The sequence below is a fragment of the Lagenorhynchus albirostris genome, chromosome 3 (assembly GCF_949774975.1).
Source record: "Lagenorhynchus albirostris chromosome 3, mLagAlb1.1, whole genome shotgun sequence".
In the NCBI taxonomy this organism is placed as follows: Eukaryota; Metazoa; Chordata; class Mammalia; order Artiodactyla; family Delphinidae; genus Lagenorhynchus; species Lagenorhynchus albirostris.
This window is the reverse complement of record NC_083097.1, coordinates 114390295-114408529: the sequence shown is the minus strand read 5'-3', so window position 1 is coordinate 114408529 and position 18235 is coordinate 114390295.

Sequence of the window (18235 nt, the reverse complement as noted above, 5' to 3'; positions counted from 1 at the left end):
CTTGCAATATTAAAATGAGTACAGTTCTAGGCAAACCAGGATGGTTGCTTACCCTACTTGGGAGTAAAGAGAACTGAGATCTTGTCTGGACTCCGGAAAGTCCCCTTGGGCATGGTGTTCAATGTCCTGAAGCCTCTGTTTCCTTTTGTGTGAAATGAGAGAGGGTTGACTTCGGGCTTATTTTCAATCCATAGGACCCGATTTTCTTTATGTTGGGTATTTTTAAGGCAAGGCATTTTTGGACCTAAACTAATGGAGTCTCCTTGCTAGGAGATGAATCGTAAATTCTCTTGTTAAACATCTTTTTTTTTTTTTTTGACTTGGAATAATCTTGGTTTGGAAGGCACAGTGACCCTTTGCTCGCAGAGAAAGGGCTTCCGTGCTGCTTTTACCCATTATGAGGTTTGTCACACAGCAGGGTTTTTTTCCCCTTTGACACCGTCTATTTGAAAACAGAACAATCCCTGTTAAGAATGGACTTAGGATCTTCTGTCCCTTTCGGTTGAATTTGACTTAAAGGAGCCAAAGTAGAAGTAGGAGTGAGGTGGGGGGATGGTGTGAAGGTCTGGCCCAAGCTGTGAGCTGAAGACACAAGTCTTAGAGGATGGCCTCTGGTTTATTTCTTTCCAAATACCTTTCAGTCTCTGCTTCTCCAATTATTCCATGGTCCCCGATTTGCCCAGCAACATAATCAGGAACATTAAACACATCATTATCGTCCCAAGTCCACATCAGAGAAAGAGCTAAGACAATTTTTATGGAATTGTAATGTGCCCACTTGAACACAAACCCTAATTTCCTGAAGTCTAGCTCTAGTTTGAAGAATTGCCTGATTTATTTTGAATTTTGCTATCAGGGAAGCTGCCAATACTTACCGCCAGCTTTGTTATTTTTCTTTACATATTTTAGTCTTAGCTCCTGAGTATAAAAAGCTCTCTTCCTCCTTCTCTTCCAAGAGTTGAGTTTCAACTGCGTGACCAGATTGTACAATTTTGCATGGGTTTCACATACATCTTCTACTTCACAGGGAAGTAGAAGATGCTGCTGGCTCATTGTCTCTTCTCACAAATGACAGACTTTCCAGGGGCAAAGAGACATAGGGGGAGGCAAAACAATTCTAAAAAGTAGAAAGGGCCTGAAGAGGTGTCCTGCTCCAACTCTCTGTCCATTGGCAAGACAGTCTTCAAGCTATTCCAGGTAGGAAAGGGGATGTCACCATGTCCTTTAGGAATCATTTCATTCTCAAGAGGGTCTTGTCCAAGGTCTTTAATTTCAAGCCAATTCAGTCAACACCTGTAGAGGACAGCACTGTGTAACAAATATGGTTTCAAGTACTTGGGATATAGCAGTGAGCAGGACAGGGGAATAAATAAGAAAACCAGGGATTTGTGCTATCAAGAAAATGAAACAGGGACATGTGGTAGAGAGACCTAGGGGTTGATACAACTTGCGAGGGAATAGGCAAGGAAGGGTTGGGTTACCTAAGTGCTGATATTTAGGAGGCAATCTGGATGACAGTCATTTAGCTTCTATTCTATAGACAACTGGGAACCTGCTAAGCTTTCTCAGTTGGGTGACCACAGTGCAGTGTAGTCAGTAATCTATAACCACACCTAGATGAGTGTACGTGTCTCATCTTCTTAAAAGAAACTCTGTGAGGTAACCATTATTCCCATTTTACACATAAGAACACTGAGATTCGGGGCCCCCCAGTGACCTTATGCCTGAGGGGTCCTAAGTCCCTTATTTCTTTTGATTTCAAACATTGAGTTTCCTTTTCCTTTGCCCAAAGTTGTACAGGTCATCAAAGGAATCGGCCCTTTCACACATGTTGTGATTTGACCTTAGGTCAGTCACCTTTGGGACCAGTTTGCCCATTTATAGATGGATGAGATGCCCTTAAAAGACCTCACAGCCTTTAGATATTTTGAGTTTGAAATTCAGTCTTACACTGTGCCCCTTTTAGGCCCACCTAATCGTCACTCCTTGCTCATAACCCTCCTGAAGTGGTTCCTGTTTCATAAAATTCAAAGGCCTTACAATGGCCCGAGAAGTCCTTCAGGATCTTGGCCTCCTTCTGAGCTCACCTCCCATCACCCCTTCTTCCTGTAGCCACACTGACATTCTTGCTGTTCTTTGGGTGCATGCGTCAATCCTTCCTCAGCGCCTTCACACTTAATGTTTCTTTCCCATGGAGCACCCTCCCCTTCCCCACTGACCCCGACTCCAGCTGCATGGCTTGGTCCCTCCTTTTCTTTCTCTGCTCCAATGTCACCTTCTCAAAAAGGCCTTTCTGGATGACCCTATTCAAACCTTTAATCTAGCACCCTCCCCGTCACTCCCCATCCTCCTACTCGCTCTACAATTTCTTCAGAGTCCATGACTCCATCCTCACATTTGTCTGTCTTCTGCCTCCCCCAGAATCTCAGCTCCATTAGATCTGCAACCTTCTCTGTTTTGTTAATTCTGTATCTCAGAACACTAAAAGTGCTGGGCATACGTGGGCCTTCCTATCCATTGTTCTTGAATACGTGTTCATATCTGTGTTTTCATATAGCAGTGATAAACACTTAAAAGAGAAGGCTCTGGAGTATAGTTTCCCTAGCTTCTAAAATGAGTCCCAGTTTAATTACTTTGGGCACTGTACTTAACCTGAGCCTCAGTTTCCTCATCTGAAAAGTGGGGAGGAATAATAATACCTACTTCATAGCGTTACAGTTGAGGATTTGGTGAGATAATCCAAGTAATGTGCCAGTCACTATATCCGCACATACTATATGACCAAAAAAAGTTATTTTATTTAACTGATGTTTTTATTCTTTTGGTTCCTGCTTTTCTTTTTCTTTCCCCTTGATCTTGTTTCATGTACACAATAGCAAGTATCATTTTTTAGGGCTACAGGGTCTCTGTCCTCGTGATCTATGGCACTTGGCTTAGCCATTTCCCAGGTGATGGTTCCAGATTTTTTTTCTTCATGATAGTGTTGTGATTTGCCCCTTGATATGCATTGGAAAGTTGCACCTTTTCTTCATCGTTGCTAATCTAAAGCGCCGGGTGAAGGTGTGGAGGGGGTTGTCGGGTCCTCTCTCCGTTTGGCAGACCCAGCTCTCCCAGCCCACCTCCAAAGACACCAGCTTCACACACACCATCCTGCCTGTGGCTCTTCTGCTCAGACTGGAAGCTGATATAGAGCAAGATGTAGAGGAAAGGGAGAGGCTCTGTGGTGAGACGGACCCTGATTTGACCAATGGTGCTGACATTTCCTCGCTGTGGGATCTCAGTCAAGTTATTTAACCTCTTTGAACTTCAGTTTTCCTGTTTAAAAAAGGAGACTAAAATGGCCTATCTCAAAGGGATGCTGCGAGGATTGGAGATACAGTTAGAAGCGTGTCTAGTGTAGTGCCTGGCACATAGTAGGTATGCAGAAAGCGTTTGCTACCAATGTTGCTATTCTTTGCTTGCGAGCAGATGGTCTCTGCCCTTTTGGAGGCTGGCTAATGGGGGAAGGTGGGTAAAATGCTAAGGCTGAATAAGAACATCGGGACTCAGGAAGTAAAAGTTTGTCTAGTTTCTTGGTACGCTAGAAGATTATTTTCCTCCCTGCAACTTCCCGTCTGGAGGATGATCTGACTTGATGAAAAGCATATTGGTGGAAAAAGCGCCCTCTCCCATCTAGTGTAACCCTTCCTTTCATGGCCTAAGACCTGGAGCCTATGCCTTTAGGTGTCTTGTCCAAGACTTCTGAACTGGTTAGTGGCTGCCATGAAAACACAGGCCGTGGCAACTTCCAGTCTGGCTGCCTCTCCTGTTAGAATAAACTTCCACGTTTAACCCCAGGATGACCATGCAAGTCTTACTCTTTTCCCCATCTCCCTCCCTCCGTCCCTTCCTTCCTTCCTTCCTTCCTTCCTTCCTTCCTTCCTCCCTCCCTCCCTCCCTTCACTCCCTTCCTTCCTCTCTCTGTCTCTCTCCTTTTTACTATTTATTTTAGAGCTTAGAGAAAATTCAAAGTCTTAGTTACAGAGATTTCAAATGTGTGACCCTTGGAGAAATGGGCAGGTGAGATGCTTGATTGCTCTGGGGAGAGAGAAAATTCAAAGTCTGAGTTACAGAGATTTCAAACGTGTGACCCTTGGGGAAATGGGCAGGCGGGATGCTTGATTGCTCTGAGGTGAAGTGAGATTCATAAGTGTTGTTGAGGTGTGAGGTGAGAGGGAAGACCAGGAAAGTGAAGGAGAGGATAATTAAAAGAATTAGAAAGATAGGATTGCTTATAATGGTATAATGTAACAGAGTGAGTGAATTCAGAGATAGATCTGGGTGCTGAGGTTTCAAATAAATAATATTTTTTTGGCCTGGAAATCTTTCTTTTTAATTATTTACTCTGTAAGTATTAGAAACCAAACTAAAGCTGGCTTACAGAAAGAAAAAAACAAGGAAAGAAAGGAAGAAAGAGAAAGGGAGAAAGAAAGAAAGAAAACAAACATGACAAATGTACCTGGTTGGTCACCATCTGTCTTAGCTCTGCTCTCCCTCCGTTGGCCTCATTCAGCATCTCTTCCAAGATACCAGCAAGATGGGCACCCCTGACTCTGGATTTACCCCCTATCATCTTAGTACCACCTGGAAAGGAGGAGTCCTTCTCTTTCCTAACAGTTCCAACAAAAGCTCTAGAAGGGAACCTTGTTGGCCAGGCTGGGGTCCTGGGCCCATGTCTGGAACTAGGGTGTGACACCCGCCCTCCTGAATTATATGGGCTACAAGAAGGGAGGAGGTAGTTCCTCAAAGGTAAATCAGGGTAAATTTAGCAGAAGAAAGAGAAAAAAATACTGGGCTGGCAAAAGCTGCAGGCCTCTGCTCCATTGATTGTGTGCTGATGTTTACTCAACTGAACATTTTCCTCTGTGCAAATGAAAGGGTGCCCCATGAATGGCTTGTGTCAATGACAACACCCAACTGTCATAGGAATATAATGATAATGTATCACCTTTTATAATTTTCCTACAACCTTTGTACATAGCACAAATAGGGGATTTGTACATGACTACTGAATTTGAGTTCAGTAAAGGATTTGTACCACCTGAATTACACCTCTACACACAAGGTAGGATACATTAACTTAATTAGTGCTGGATTCAATAACAGAGGCCACTGCCCTGGGAATTTATCTTGTGTTGTACCTAGAGAGAGAAACTGGGCATCATTTCTAAAGGTAGTCAGTTTCCAATGATCCATGCTAATGGAAGAACACAGCATGTGGAGACTCTAAGTAGAGTTTCTGTTTGGTTAGGGAGTAAACATAATTTTTATTTTTTCTACCTGAGTTGTTTGTTTTACTTGGGCTTTGGTAACACTAAAAAGAATTTGCATTACCTGGGCCTACACTTTCTTTTCCTTTTTCCTTGGTTTATAAAATGTGAAGTGTATTTTATTTTATTTTTGGATGTTTGTTTTTTTTTAACTTTTTCATTTTGAATTAATTTGAGACATAAAGGATTGCTGTGAAATTAGTACAGAAAGTGCCCTTATGTCCTTTACCCAGTTCACCCTAATGTTAACAGCACGTATAACCATAGCACAAAACCAGGAAAGGAACATTGGTACAATACTCAACCAAACTTTACACCTAATTTGAATTTTACCAGTTTTCCACCAATGTCCTTTTTGTGTTCCAGAATCGCACATTTATTTATTGTTTATCTTTAGTCTTGACAATTCTTCAGTTAAAAATTTTTTTTTTCATGATCTTGACATTTCTGAAAAGTACCGATCATTATTGTATGGAATATCCCTCAATTTGGTTTGTTTTTTCCTGTTTGGAATGAGGGTATGTATGCCTTTTGGGGGCAAGAATACCAAAGAAATTAGTTATGTCCTTCTCGTGCACCAAATCAGAGGTTCATAATGTCAAAATGTCTTATTACTGGTGATGCTGACTTTCATCGCTTGGTTAAGGTGGTTTCCCCTAGGTTTCTCCGCTGTAAAGTTACTATCTTCCTTTTTTACTTAATATCTAGAGGAAGATACTTTGAAACTACTCACATCCTAGTTCTCTTCAAACTTTCACCCACTAATTTTACCACAAATTGGTAGATATTGTCTACAAAAATTATTACTGTAGTGTTTGAGTAATGATGATTTTCTCCTTCCCTCTTTTTTCTGCCTTTATTAATTGGAATCTACTGCAAGAAAGCTATCCTTTCTCCCTCCCTCCCTCCCTCTCCATTTTTTTCCTTTCTTCATTCACTCATATCAGTATGGACTCATGGATATTTATTTTATTGTAGGGGTTACATTGAGTACTGTCGTTATTTTTTTCCCCAAATTTCCCAGCTTTGGCCATTAAGAGCCCCTTCAGGTTGTACTCTGTTCTTTGGACAAGCCCACATCTTTTCGAGCACTTTCTTACTTTCTCGCACTACAACACGTTCCAAGCTCATCTTTTATTTTCCCTGCAGTAGCCCTACTATCGACCACTTCATAAGGAGCCCTAGTTTCTTTTATTAGAGAATAGCGTTTATTTTATTTTATTTTATTTTTGGCCACACTGCATGGGGCATGCAGCGATCTTAGTTCCCCCGATCAGGGATCAAACCCTTGCCCCCTGCAGTGGAAGCGAGGAGTCTTAACCACTGGACCACCAGGGAGGTCCCGAGAATAGTGTTTAGAAACCAAGACCTGGCACTAGGTCTGCTCATTGCTACTGAGGTGTGATTGTTCTAACCCTCTCAGTAGACAGGACTAGGAAATATATGTATGAGTACTAACCCACACATGTACATATATTTATGTTACTTGCACAATGGGCTGATGTATGGAGTGGCATTGGTGGTGAAGATGAAGGCTATTCATAGTCTCAACAACATGGGTTTTCTTTCCCTAAGGTTGATTTAGCTACTGCCATAGCTGAATGTTTGACCTGCGAAAACCAGAAATCATGGCTGAATCCTCTACATATCAGACCTCTTCCAGCTTGGGGTGGGCAACATTTCATTCTGACTGGGACTGACACATTCTGAGTTCAGGTTTAACTTTTCTGCCTGCAGTGTCTCAGCCAGCACCACCGACAAATATAAGAATCAAATCATTGTTAATGTACTGACACGGGATACCATACAACATTGCCTTGGACCAGGGACCCATTTTATGGCAAAGGAGGTATGGCAGTGAGCACATAACCATGAGATCCACTGATCCTTTGATATATTGCACCATCTGGAAGCTGCTGGCCTGACTGAGGATTGGAATGGCCTCTTAAAGATGTTGCTGAGGTATCAATTTAGAGGTGACACCTGCAAGGTTGGGGCAACATCCTTTAGGCTGAGTATACATCTTAAACCAATGGCCATTATATGGTGCTATGTCCCCAGTAGACAGATGACATAGGTCTGAGAATCAAGGGGTGTAAAAAGGAGCATCCCTGCTCTTCATCTTTCTCTCTGACCCACCCAGAGAATTTGTGCTTCCTGTTTGCAACTTCAGTCTGTCCATGTAGAGATCCTGGGTCTCAGAAGGGAGATGCTTCCACCAAGGTACAAGGTAGGTGTTCCACTAAACTTAAGCTATGGCTGTTGCCTTGTCACTTTGGATTTCTGGTCTCACACCAGAAGACCAGCAAACACAGAAAGGAGTGATTGGTCCTCATCATCATGAGGAGGTAGGATTGCTGCTCTGTGACAGTGGTGAGAAGAAATGTTTTACATCACATGATCCTCTGTTGCCCCTTGGTACTTTCATAGTCCATTGTAACTGTAGGTGGTTACGTACAGCAGCCATAGCCTGGTAAGAGCATGGTCATCAGGGGCTCGGACTCCTCAGGGATAAGGACCTGGGTTGCTCCACCAGGCAGGTCACCTAGGCTAGCAGAAGTGCTCGCCAAGGGGAAGGAAAGGACAAGGGTCAGCCATGACTTCGATATCATGTGCAGCAGCAACTAAATACTTCTCCCCACATGATTTCCCAGAGAGTGTAACCTGTCAGAATCCTGAAGAAACTCTGGGTGGATGGGGTGATCTTCACATGAAGAACAAATGGACAGGAGTGGTGCCCCTTCTCAGGAGATGTGCCCTTGGCAGAGGTATCTGGGGAAGTTATACACCCTCATCACCACCCTGCTGCCTGCGGTTAGCAGCTAATGCTGTGGGGACGCAAAAGACCAGCTTCACAAGGGGCACCAACAAGGGGGTACAAGTCTGTTCCAGAGCTCCTGAGGGACCACACCCATGCCTGGCTCTCTTCCCCTGCAATCTCTCATTCCCTTTGCTCCCTTCTCCCCACAGCATGCTCTCAACAAATCACTTTCTCAAGAACCCTTGTCTCAGGCTCTGATTCTAGAGAACCACCCTCAGGTAATACTGATTGGTTATTTTTATTCAATAACGTCATATGTTCCAGGCTGTTAGATATTCCCCAAAAACATGACTTTTAATGGTCACATAATGTTCTGTTATATAAATGTAGTTTATTTAACTAGTCCTGTTTCTAGACATTAAGATTGTTTCCAAGTTTTCACTATTATAAATAATGCTGAGAAGAATAATATTGTTGATAAATCTTTGTAAACATTCTTAATTATCTTATTAGGTTAAATTGTTATGGGCAAAGTTGTGAAGTCCAAGGTCACAAGTATCTTATGGCTTTTAATGTAAATATCATGAACTTGGCCTCCAGGAGGATTGTGCCAGTTCATGAGCCCACAAATGGTATAGGAAGGTGACTTTTCCCCATATCTGCCAACTAGAGAATAATGAGTTTTAAAAACGTACAGATTTGATAGGTGACATTATTTTAATGTACTTTTTTGGTTATGAGGCAGTTGACTGGTATATAGTTTGACATTGTGTTTCTTGGTGAATTGCCTGCTCAAGGCCTTTGCCTGTTTTCCCATTGATGTGTATTCTTTCCCTCACTGATTTGTTTGACTCTTTTAATTGATTCAAAGTATATGGAGCTTCCCATTGTTAATGTCAAGGGCACCTCACACTTCCTCAAAGAGGAACGCTGGGGTAGAGGCGCTGTGGCCCTCTCCCCTCATTTTAGAGAGGAGAAATGGAGCCCTAGGGACAGCCAGGAAAATATGGCATGAATTGGGCCTCACAACTCCCAACCTAATTCTCTCTACCACCTTCATCAGAAGTGAGGACTGAGAAGAACTGACAGAATAGCAGCCACTATTGGCCAATCCCCACTGACAAGGAGTAAAGAGGCTCCACTTCTTATGCCTGCTCATTTAATAGTAATCGAGAACTTAACACGTGTCAGGTGTGGTGCAAACACTGTATATATATATATATATATATATATATATATATATATATATAAAATATATATATGGTATTATCGTCTCAAAATCATGATGGGTATGTGCTATCATTACCCCCCATCTTTTTAAAAAATATATACATTTATTTATTTATGGCTGCGTTGGGTCTTCGTTGCTGTGCACAGGCTTCTCACCGCGATGGCTTCTCTTGTTGCAGAGCATGGGCTCTAGGCATGCAGGCTTCAGTAGTTGTGGCTCGCGGGCTCTAGAGTGCAGGCTCAGTAGTGTGGCACACAGGCTTAGTTGCTCCGCAGCAGGTGGGATCTCCCCGGACCAGGGATTGAACCCGTGTCCCCTGCATTGGCAGGCAGATTCTTAACCACTGCGCCACCAGGGAAGCCCCATTACCCCCATCTTACAGATAAGGAAACAAGCTCCCAGAGAGTGAAAAAGTTATGGAAATCACACAGGCATTAAGTGATGGAGCTGAGATCCAAATCCCAGTCTCTCTAACTCCAGAGTATATGTTCTTCACGAAGGTTATACTGTTTATGTTACACTTCCATGCTGAGATATCTTTGGAAGAAGGAAAAGGACATTATGCACAGTTCACCCCTAACATAGTCACTGCCAGTCCCGGTGTGTTTTCTTTCACTCTTCCCTCCTTCCTGCTGAAATCATTCTGTACATCCAATTCTGTAACTTGACTTTTTCCACTCTTTCTCCATATTGCTTCACAGATTTTATAGCCATCATTTTAATGACGTGCATAATATTCCTTTGTTGGGCAGATGTTAACTTCCTGAATTTAGTGTTCTCCCACTGCAGATCTGGGGAGAACTGGGGACCCCCCTGTCTTGTCTATAGTCCTCCCTGACTTGATAGCTCCCTTTTCACTTCATGCCTTGAATGAGATGATACAGATTTAACTTGCAAATTGCCCGAGTATGTCTTTCATAGTTGTAGGCATCTGTAAATTATATACGAATATGTGTGTAGTCAGGCAAATTCTTGCTAACACTTTGACTTTAAGAAACAGCTAGTGGAGAGGAGTGTGTAAGTGATTAAAATTTCTTCCCTGAGTTTAAGTTTCTCAGTTTTTAAAGGGGTGACTGACCTGCTTATGTGAGCCTCATATGTGAAACTTTAATAAGACATTGCTGGGTAAGTTGTTAAGCATCTTATGGGAATGGCAGTGACACTCCTGCATCATATTTATAGTGCTTCTCTTGTGCAGACACTAGGCACTGGGAGTTTTACATACCTCTTAATCCTCCCCATAGCCCTGTAAAGAAGGCACAACATTATTATCCCTGTTTTACAAGCAAGCAAATTGGTCTAGAGGGGTTAATTGACTAGTCTGAGAGTCCATAGCTAGTAAGAGGCTGAGTTGATGTTTGAACCAAGGTCCCCAGAGCCTCTGCTCCAGGCAGGTAGCACAGTGATGAAGATTTGGGTCTTCTTATTGAGCTGTCCAGGTCTCCGAGACTCTCTTGCCTTTAGATGATGCCTTCTTAGAGTTGTTCATTCTTGGGGGTTTAAGCTGGTTCAGTTTAGTGTATAGGACTTGGTGACCCATCTGTATTCCATTTTGGAAGTTGTGGTAGGAAATATTTACAGGGTTCTTTTTGGTTCAAGCTAGTTTGCTGGGTGGTTTTAGAAATCCTTTTGAGCTAGTTCATGTTCCGTTCAATAAGACGGTTAATGCCTGGGCATTTCTGGGGGCTGGCAAGCCAGGCTGGCTCATTGTGGCTCTGTGGCTCTGGCTCACCTGGCTCTGTGTGGCTTCTCCAGCTCCAAGTTTGCTCTCTTGTTTCCATCCCAGTTGGAGAGCTGCTTTCACGAGGAACCCCGTTCTGTTCTCAGTCTTGGGATCATTGCTGAGTCGGGGCCTCTTTCGGGAGCCTTGCTCTCTGGAGGCACAAACTCTCCATGGGCCCGGCATTCCCCAGCCTCCATCTCCCAAAGGTGTGAACCTACATCATCCCAAAACGGCAGCCCTTCTAAAGGCAGAGACCTGGCCTTGACCCTGAGAGGGAAGGAGGCCCGTGCTGGCCTATTTTGAATCTTTGTAGTATAGTGTGGAGGCTGATGCCAACCCCAGGGGTGCAGTTCTCTTCTTGAAATGAACATAAAAATGAGAGTGGGAAAAGGAAAAGGAGCTTGGATAGCTTTTCTGGGAGAGGAAAAGAAAATTGTCTTCAAGTCTCCGAGGGTGTGTTCTTCAGTCAACAGAGAGCAGGTATCTTCATATTTTCCATCACAGAACATAGTGTACGGGGAAGAGGGTGAGGCAGCCCCACATCGAGGTGTAGACATGGACTCAGGAGCCAGAATGCCTGGGTTCAGATCCCTCATAATCTTGAGCAAGTCATTCAACCTCTCCCGACCTCAGAGTCCTTAACCACAAAGTGGGAGAACTGTGGCATTTGTTTCACAGGGTTGGGTGAGGAACTTTTAATTTAACAAACAAGCACTTACATGGCATTTATTATGTGTAAGGAACTGTTCTAAGCACATCAAAAATATGAAATACTTTAATCTTCTTGATACCCCGCTGAGGTAAGGCATTCCAGTATTCTATTGATTCTAAGATGTGTGCTCTGTTAAATTCTCTGAAATGGGATGCAGCTGACTCCAAGGATCGTTTTAACTGTTGGAGAATTGGGAGACCGTTCCAGGCAGAAGGATGTCCTAGCTTTTTGGGAACCTGCAGGAGCACAGAGGAATCAAACAAAGAAGAGCTCTTTCCAGCGGGGCCAGGCACATTTGCTTCCAGTGCTGCAAACAGCTGCTGAGGCTCTCCCTGCTAGAGGGAGCTCCATGAGGGCAGGGGCTGTATCTGTCCCATCCCCCTGTTGTGTCCCCAGCATCATCTAGCCTGGCATAAAGGGCCTTCTCCACAGCTGATTGTTGAATGAGTAAATGAAGACTCTGAGGTTGCCTTCCCCAGAGTAACCCAGGCCCTCCCTTCCCACCCCCAGAGACTTTTCACAAATGCATCAGTCCCTGGAAGTCTCTCTCCCATGATCCCTGGCCACCTCATTAGACTCTGCCTGGAGGACCATAGAGGTGGGTCAAGACACCACCTCACCTTGTTTCACCAGGCATCTTTTAAGCAGCCATCACTATTAGAGGCAGAGAGCGCCTCCGTATTCCTGGGTGAGGACCAGACATGTGGCCCCTGCCAGCCAAATACTATTTTACACTTAATATGACCCTGTGTCATATTAAGTTTTTTGGTACCATATTCAATGAGTCACAGTTGCCGGTGCCTTTTGAAGCATATACGATCACAATCGTAAATAATTAGTATGATTTTCCGTTTAAATCTTGCCGACTGGACCCTACATTCCATGGGAACAGACACTAAACTTCATGACGACAACATATACTGTGTATAAATGAACTAGTAACAGCACATGTGCATCAAAAGGTACCTTTTCAGTGGTGTGAAATTTATCGTGGGAGGTGAAGGAAACAGGATGCAGTGAGGGAGAGGGCAGCTGTGAGGTGAGGGCTGTGGTGGGTCATAGTGGGACTTTTGACATCAGGTAGCAGCCAGTTTAAATCCTGGCTCTTCCATTTCTTCACCAAGGGATACTGAATGGGCAATAATATAACTCTGGGACTCAGTGTTTCCATCTGTGAAATGGGGCTTATCTTGGTGCCTGCTTCCTAGGGGGTTGTCGTGAGGATTACATTAGATAACACACAGGACTGCGGTATCGGATACATCATAAGTGCTCCTTGCACATCAGCAAACGTTACTGGTATTGTCACCCTCATGATTTTCTCTCTGTGGTCAGGACTTCAACCCCCTCTGCTCTGTCCCTGGGTAGTTACTTGGCCATTAGGCTTTTCTGCCAGTTATTTTCATTTATTTGTGAGGTACTCATTTGCTTAAAATCAATTCCTCCCAAGCTAGGTCGCCCACCTGCCATGGCTCTGCATGGGGGGAAGAAAGCAAGAAGGTATGTGTGTATGTGGGGGATGGCGATGGCGATGGGGGATGCGGGGAGATGGAGTGAGCCTGGCTCTGCTGAATACATATAATCAATAGGTGAAGTCGACATGTTCATAAAAGTTACAGGCCCTGCTGGGTGAGCTGTTTTCAGTGGTGTCAAGAAATGCATCTATTTCATTGTTCTCTTCTTGGGGCCAGGAGAGTTTCCAGCATCACCCTCAAATCAGCAGAACAGCCTGTGAGTGGAGAGCTCAAGTCATCCCCCACTGTCACCACCTTCCATCCACGGAGTGTTTGGGGGTTAAGATATCAACATAAACCTGGGAGCTTCTTTGCTTCCAAGAAGAAAAGGAAGTAAATTCACTAAGCCGTGAGAATTCACTGATTCACACAACATTTATTGTGTACCTGTCATGTACCAGATGCTTTTTTAAGCACTATGGGTTTAGCAGCAAATAAGACAGACGCACAGCTGGACCCTGCCCTTGTGCCCTGAGTGTCTGGTGGGAGATGGACATTATACAGCTGCGATGAGTGCCATGAGGTTGTTGGGGTCAGGGGAGCCTTTCCTGACGACTTGGAGTGAAGCTGTGACCTGAAGGGTGAGTGGATCCTGGCTAGGAAAAGGCAGGCAGGGAGGAGAGCATCCAGGCTGTAGCAAGCCCCCAACAAAAAGGCCCTCAGGTGGAGGGGGCAGGGTGCAGGTGATCAGAAGGGGAGGGTGAGGGACGTGTGGGATGGAGGGGGCTGGCAGCATCCAGGCTTAGCAGGTGCATGGGTAGTTACAGTGGGGTGCCTGATCTTCACCCTGAGAGCACAGGGAAGTCAGTGAAGAGAGAGAAGGGATCACATTTATACTGAGATAGGACCACTCTGGCGCCTGTATGGAGAATGAATTACACCTGGCCAACTGAGAGGCCGAGATCCTTGTAAGAGGCCCTGTGGAGTGGCGGTGAGACGTGGTGGGAAAGTGGACTCTAGAAGTACAGCAATGGAGAGGAGTGGGTGGAACTGGAAATACTGCAAAGCTAGACTTGACAGATGGGTGATTCATTAAAGGGGGTAGCTGAGAAGGAGGTCAGAATGACGCTAGCGTTCGGGCTAGTGGTGGTCGCTTTCCCGAGGCGGGGTTGTGGGAAGGGGAGCAGGTTTGGCTGGAGGATGCAGCTTAAGCATTCAGTTTTGGACACAATGAGTTCAAAATGCCAGCGAGACAGGTGCCAAATGGAGATGCCATGTAGCAATATGAGTTTGCAGCTAAAAATAAATCTGGATTGATGACAATGTACCTATCATAGGCACCTCTTTTATCAGATGGAGTCCAACGGGTGCTTCTCATTCTAGCCAGCATAGTGTCATGAAGTGGGGGCTACACCTAGAAGTTTCCACTGCGAGATCCATCTTTCTCTCTTTCTGTGACCTTCAGCAATTCTTCTAACCTTTCTGGGTGCCCCTGTCCCCAGTATAAAATGGTGATGGTTATGTCTGCTTCAGAATACCAACAGCACATGTCTGAGGATCCATTAAACTGAAAATAAAACATGTGGGGCTCTTTGGAAATAAGAACTATGTTAAAACAAGGAGTTATTGTAGTTGTGTGTAAGCCAATGACAAGCAGAAATACAGCCCCAAGGCTCAGTATTGATTTTGGTCCCGGTCCTTCCTGAAGCCAAATAAATCTGACATTCCTCCCCTCAGGTGCTGTCTGATCGGATGGCAGGTCTCCAGCTCCTAGCTCCTTGCCCCTGCTCCAAGGTTACGTCCTTTCTCGGCTCAGGCCATATCCAGCACCCCTACACCTGCCTGGGCTGCTCTGGCTGCCCTTCCCACCCCGGTAGGTGGTTACAGGGAAGATTCCAGTTGTGAAGTTGGAGCTTGGCCAAGAGCAGATGCCCTCTGATTAAACTGGGGACGGCCTGCCAGAAAAGCAGAACTTGGATCTGCAGAGCAAGGGGTTTAAGGGCAGCCAAAGGAAACATCTCCAGACACTTTTCAAACGTTAGGGTAAATTGAGGTTTATGCAGTTTGCTTCAGTCATTCATGCAGGGAATCCCCTGGTGGCGCAATGGTTGAGAATCCGCCTGCCAATGCAGGGGACATGGGTTCGATCCCTGGTCTGGGAAGATCCCACATGCTGCGGAGCAACTAAGCCCATGCACCACACCTATTGAGCCTTCGATCTACAGCGTGTGAGTCAAAACTACTGAGCTTGTGTGCTGCAACTACTGAAGCCTGCGTGCCTACAGCACGTGCTCCGCAACAAGAGAAGCCACCGCAATGAGAAGCCCATGTGCAGCAACAAAGACCCAACACATGCAAAGAAAAAAAAATCATTAATTCAATTATTGTATATTTATTGAATGGCCACTGGATGTCAGGCTGTGAGTTAAGCCTGGGGATACAGGAGTGAAAAAGACATTATTTTTGTCTTCCTGGAATTAATATTTGAATTGGAAGAGAGAGAATCAAAGGGACAAAATACTCTTAAGGGAACAACCAAATGCAAGGATGGAGAGTAGTGGTGTGGTTGGGATGGGGAGGGCCTATTTTAGATGGGTGGTCAGGGAAGGCTTCAGTGAGGTGGTGTCATTTGAGCTGAGATCTGACGCCCAAGGAGCTGACCATTGAAGAGCAGTGAGAGGACCGTTCAGGCAGAGGGCGCAGTCAGTGCAGGGGACCCAAGGTGAGAACATGCTTGGTGTGTGTGCAAAGCCATGAGCAGGAGTGCGGCTAGAATCCAGGGAATCACGGCACGAGGGAAGGGGCCAGATGGTGCAGGCCTTTATTGATCACGGGAAGGAGTTTGGAGATTTGTTTCAGTGTCATGGTGAGCCACTGAGCAGTTTTATGCAAAGGAGTAATTTCTGTGTTAAAGATTGCTCTGACCCCTGAGTGGATATGGGTTGGAAGGGAAAGAAAAGAGTCAATGAAACTAGCCAAGAAGACACTCTTCCAGGTGGGAGGTGACAGCCAAGTGGACCTGGTGGTGCCCGTGGACATGGAGGATGAGGACGGACTGGAGGGGAGTCTGGAAGTGGAGGGGATCGGCTTGCTGATAGATGGGCAGTGAGGGGACTGGGATATGGAAGGACTGAAGGTGACTTGTAGGTTTCTGACTTTAGCAGCCACATGGGTGGGGAGACTGTTATAGGGAGGACTCAGAGCACAGGTTCACCGAGGGAAATCTAGACTTCTGATTTGACCTGGTAACGTTTGACATACCCATGGGGCGCCCAGAGGAGATGTTGAGTATGAAGTTGGACATACAGCGGGAAGTTATCAGATACTTCTGGGCTAGAAATGCAACTGGACCATCTCAGCACAGGACAGGATGGGAACACCCAGGGAAAGGGTTTAGACAGAAAGGGCAGAGAGCTTTGGCTTGAGCCCTGGGAACTTCTTGTATATACGTGGGAGCGCCCAGCGGGAAGTAGGAAGGCCGGGAGGGATGGTGCCCCGAGAGCCTGAAGGAACCTCTCAGAGGTTAAGGCGGGGTGTGGGGGACCGAGGGCTGCCACGCGGAGGAGGTTGCTGATGGTGACAAGTCATGTCTGTTAGTTAGTGAGGCTGAAATACAGGGTGGGTGGAAAAATGAATTGGAGCTGAGAAGGCAGAAACGATGCCTGGGGACGACTCTCTGGAGGAGTTTTGCCATCAAACTGGGCAGAGCAATGGGGCAGTAGCTGCTCACTTGGGTTTCTATGCGAAAGTAAGAAATGTACTCTCCATCATTTCTAAACCTCTCTCCTGCTCTGATACCCCCAGGATATGATATTGAAATCCCTAAAATATTCCCATGATAAAATAAACTGCGGATGACGTGCAGTCCCCAATATAATAGTTGTGACTCCACTCCTTTTCTCCCTTTTAAGAAAGCTTCTAGGAATGTAAATCAGTGAGAGTAATGTTGGGATAAGCATCTGCTACTTTTTAGGAAAAAAACTCATAATCCAACTTCTACACATTAAACTACATGCAACCAAATTATTTGCGGTACAACTGACAGCTGACCGTATCGCACATGCTGGGGCATGTGGGCTGAGAAGCGTGTGGTTCCAGACTATGGTTGGGTACCATTCATTCATTCACCAAGTATTTTCTGAGCAGTTGCTTCATGTCACGAGTTTGGCTCTGGGCACGGGGGACAGTGGTGAACAAGCCAAACTTGACCCCTGCCCTCACAGAGCTCCAGGCAGCCAGGGACACAGACATGGAGTGAATGATTTCAAGTGCAGTAAGCTTACCGCTGAGAAGCATTGTGTTCTCAAGGAGAAAGTCACCAGCATCCTGGCCTCATCCACAGGTTCAGCAAGTCTGCCTGGAGAAGCCAGGGTGACTAAGCCAAGGGGTGAAATCAGGGAGGCCAGTGTCGGGGGTGGGTGTGGTCAACGGCTCAGGCAGAGGTCAACACCCAGTGATGGATGGAACCCATCTCCACGGAGGCCCATACCAAGGTCAGCCTGTCCAGGAAGTCAAGGAAGGAGGAGGGGGTGGCATGAGAGGCAGCTGGAGAGGTGGGCAGAGCCAGCTGTGCAGGGCCTGGAGCCCTAGTCTTGAGTTTAGTCTTTATCAGAAAGCAACTGAGGGGAGATGGGTGACTACGTCAGCCCTGTGCTAAAAGAGCACCCAGCTGTCTGTGGAATGGGTTGAGATTGTACAGGAGAAAGGCAGCAGGTAAGTGTCCCCTGCACCCAGGCAGGGGCTGCACGAATGCCTTCCAGCCCTTTTGATCAGACTTGCCTGAGGATCTGGAAAGCCGATGGGGGTTGGGTCTCCTGCCTCTGTGTCCTGTCCCTGAAGCCTGGCCTGGTTCTTCTCCTTCCCCTCCCTCCCCTCTAGGAAAACCCAATAGGCTGGTGCTGGGGCTAGTTCCCAAGGGGGTGGGGACAGAAGTAGATATGGGCTTCTCTGTATAAGAACGCCAAGGGATGACCACAGGGTCAATGTGGTGACACAAAGCTGTGGAAATGATAGAAATGGAGGCCAGGAGGACTGTCTTTAAGAGA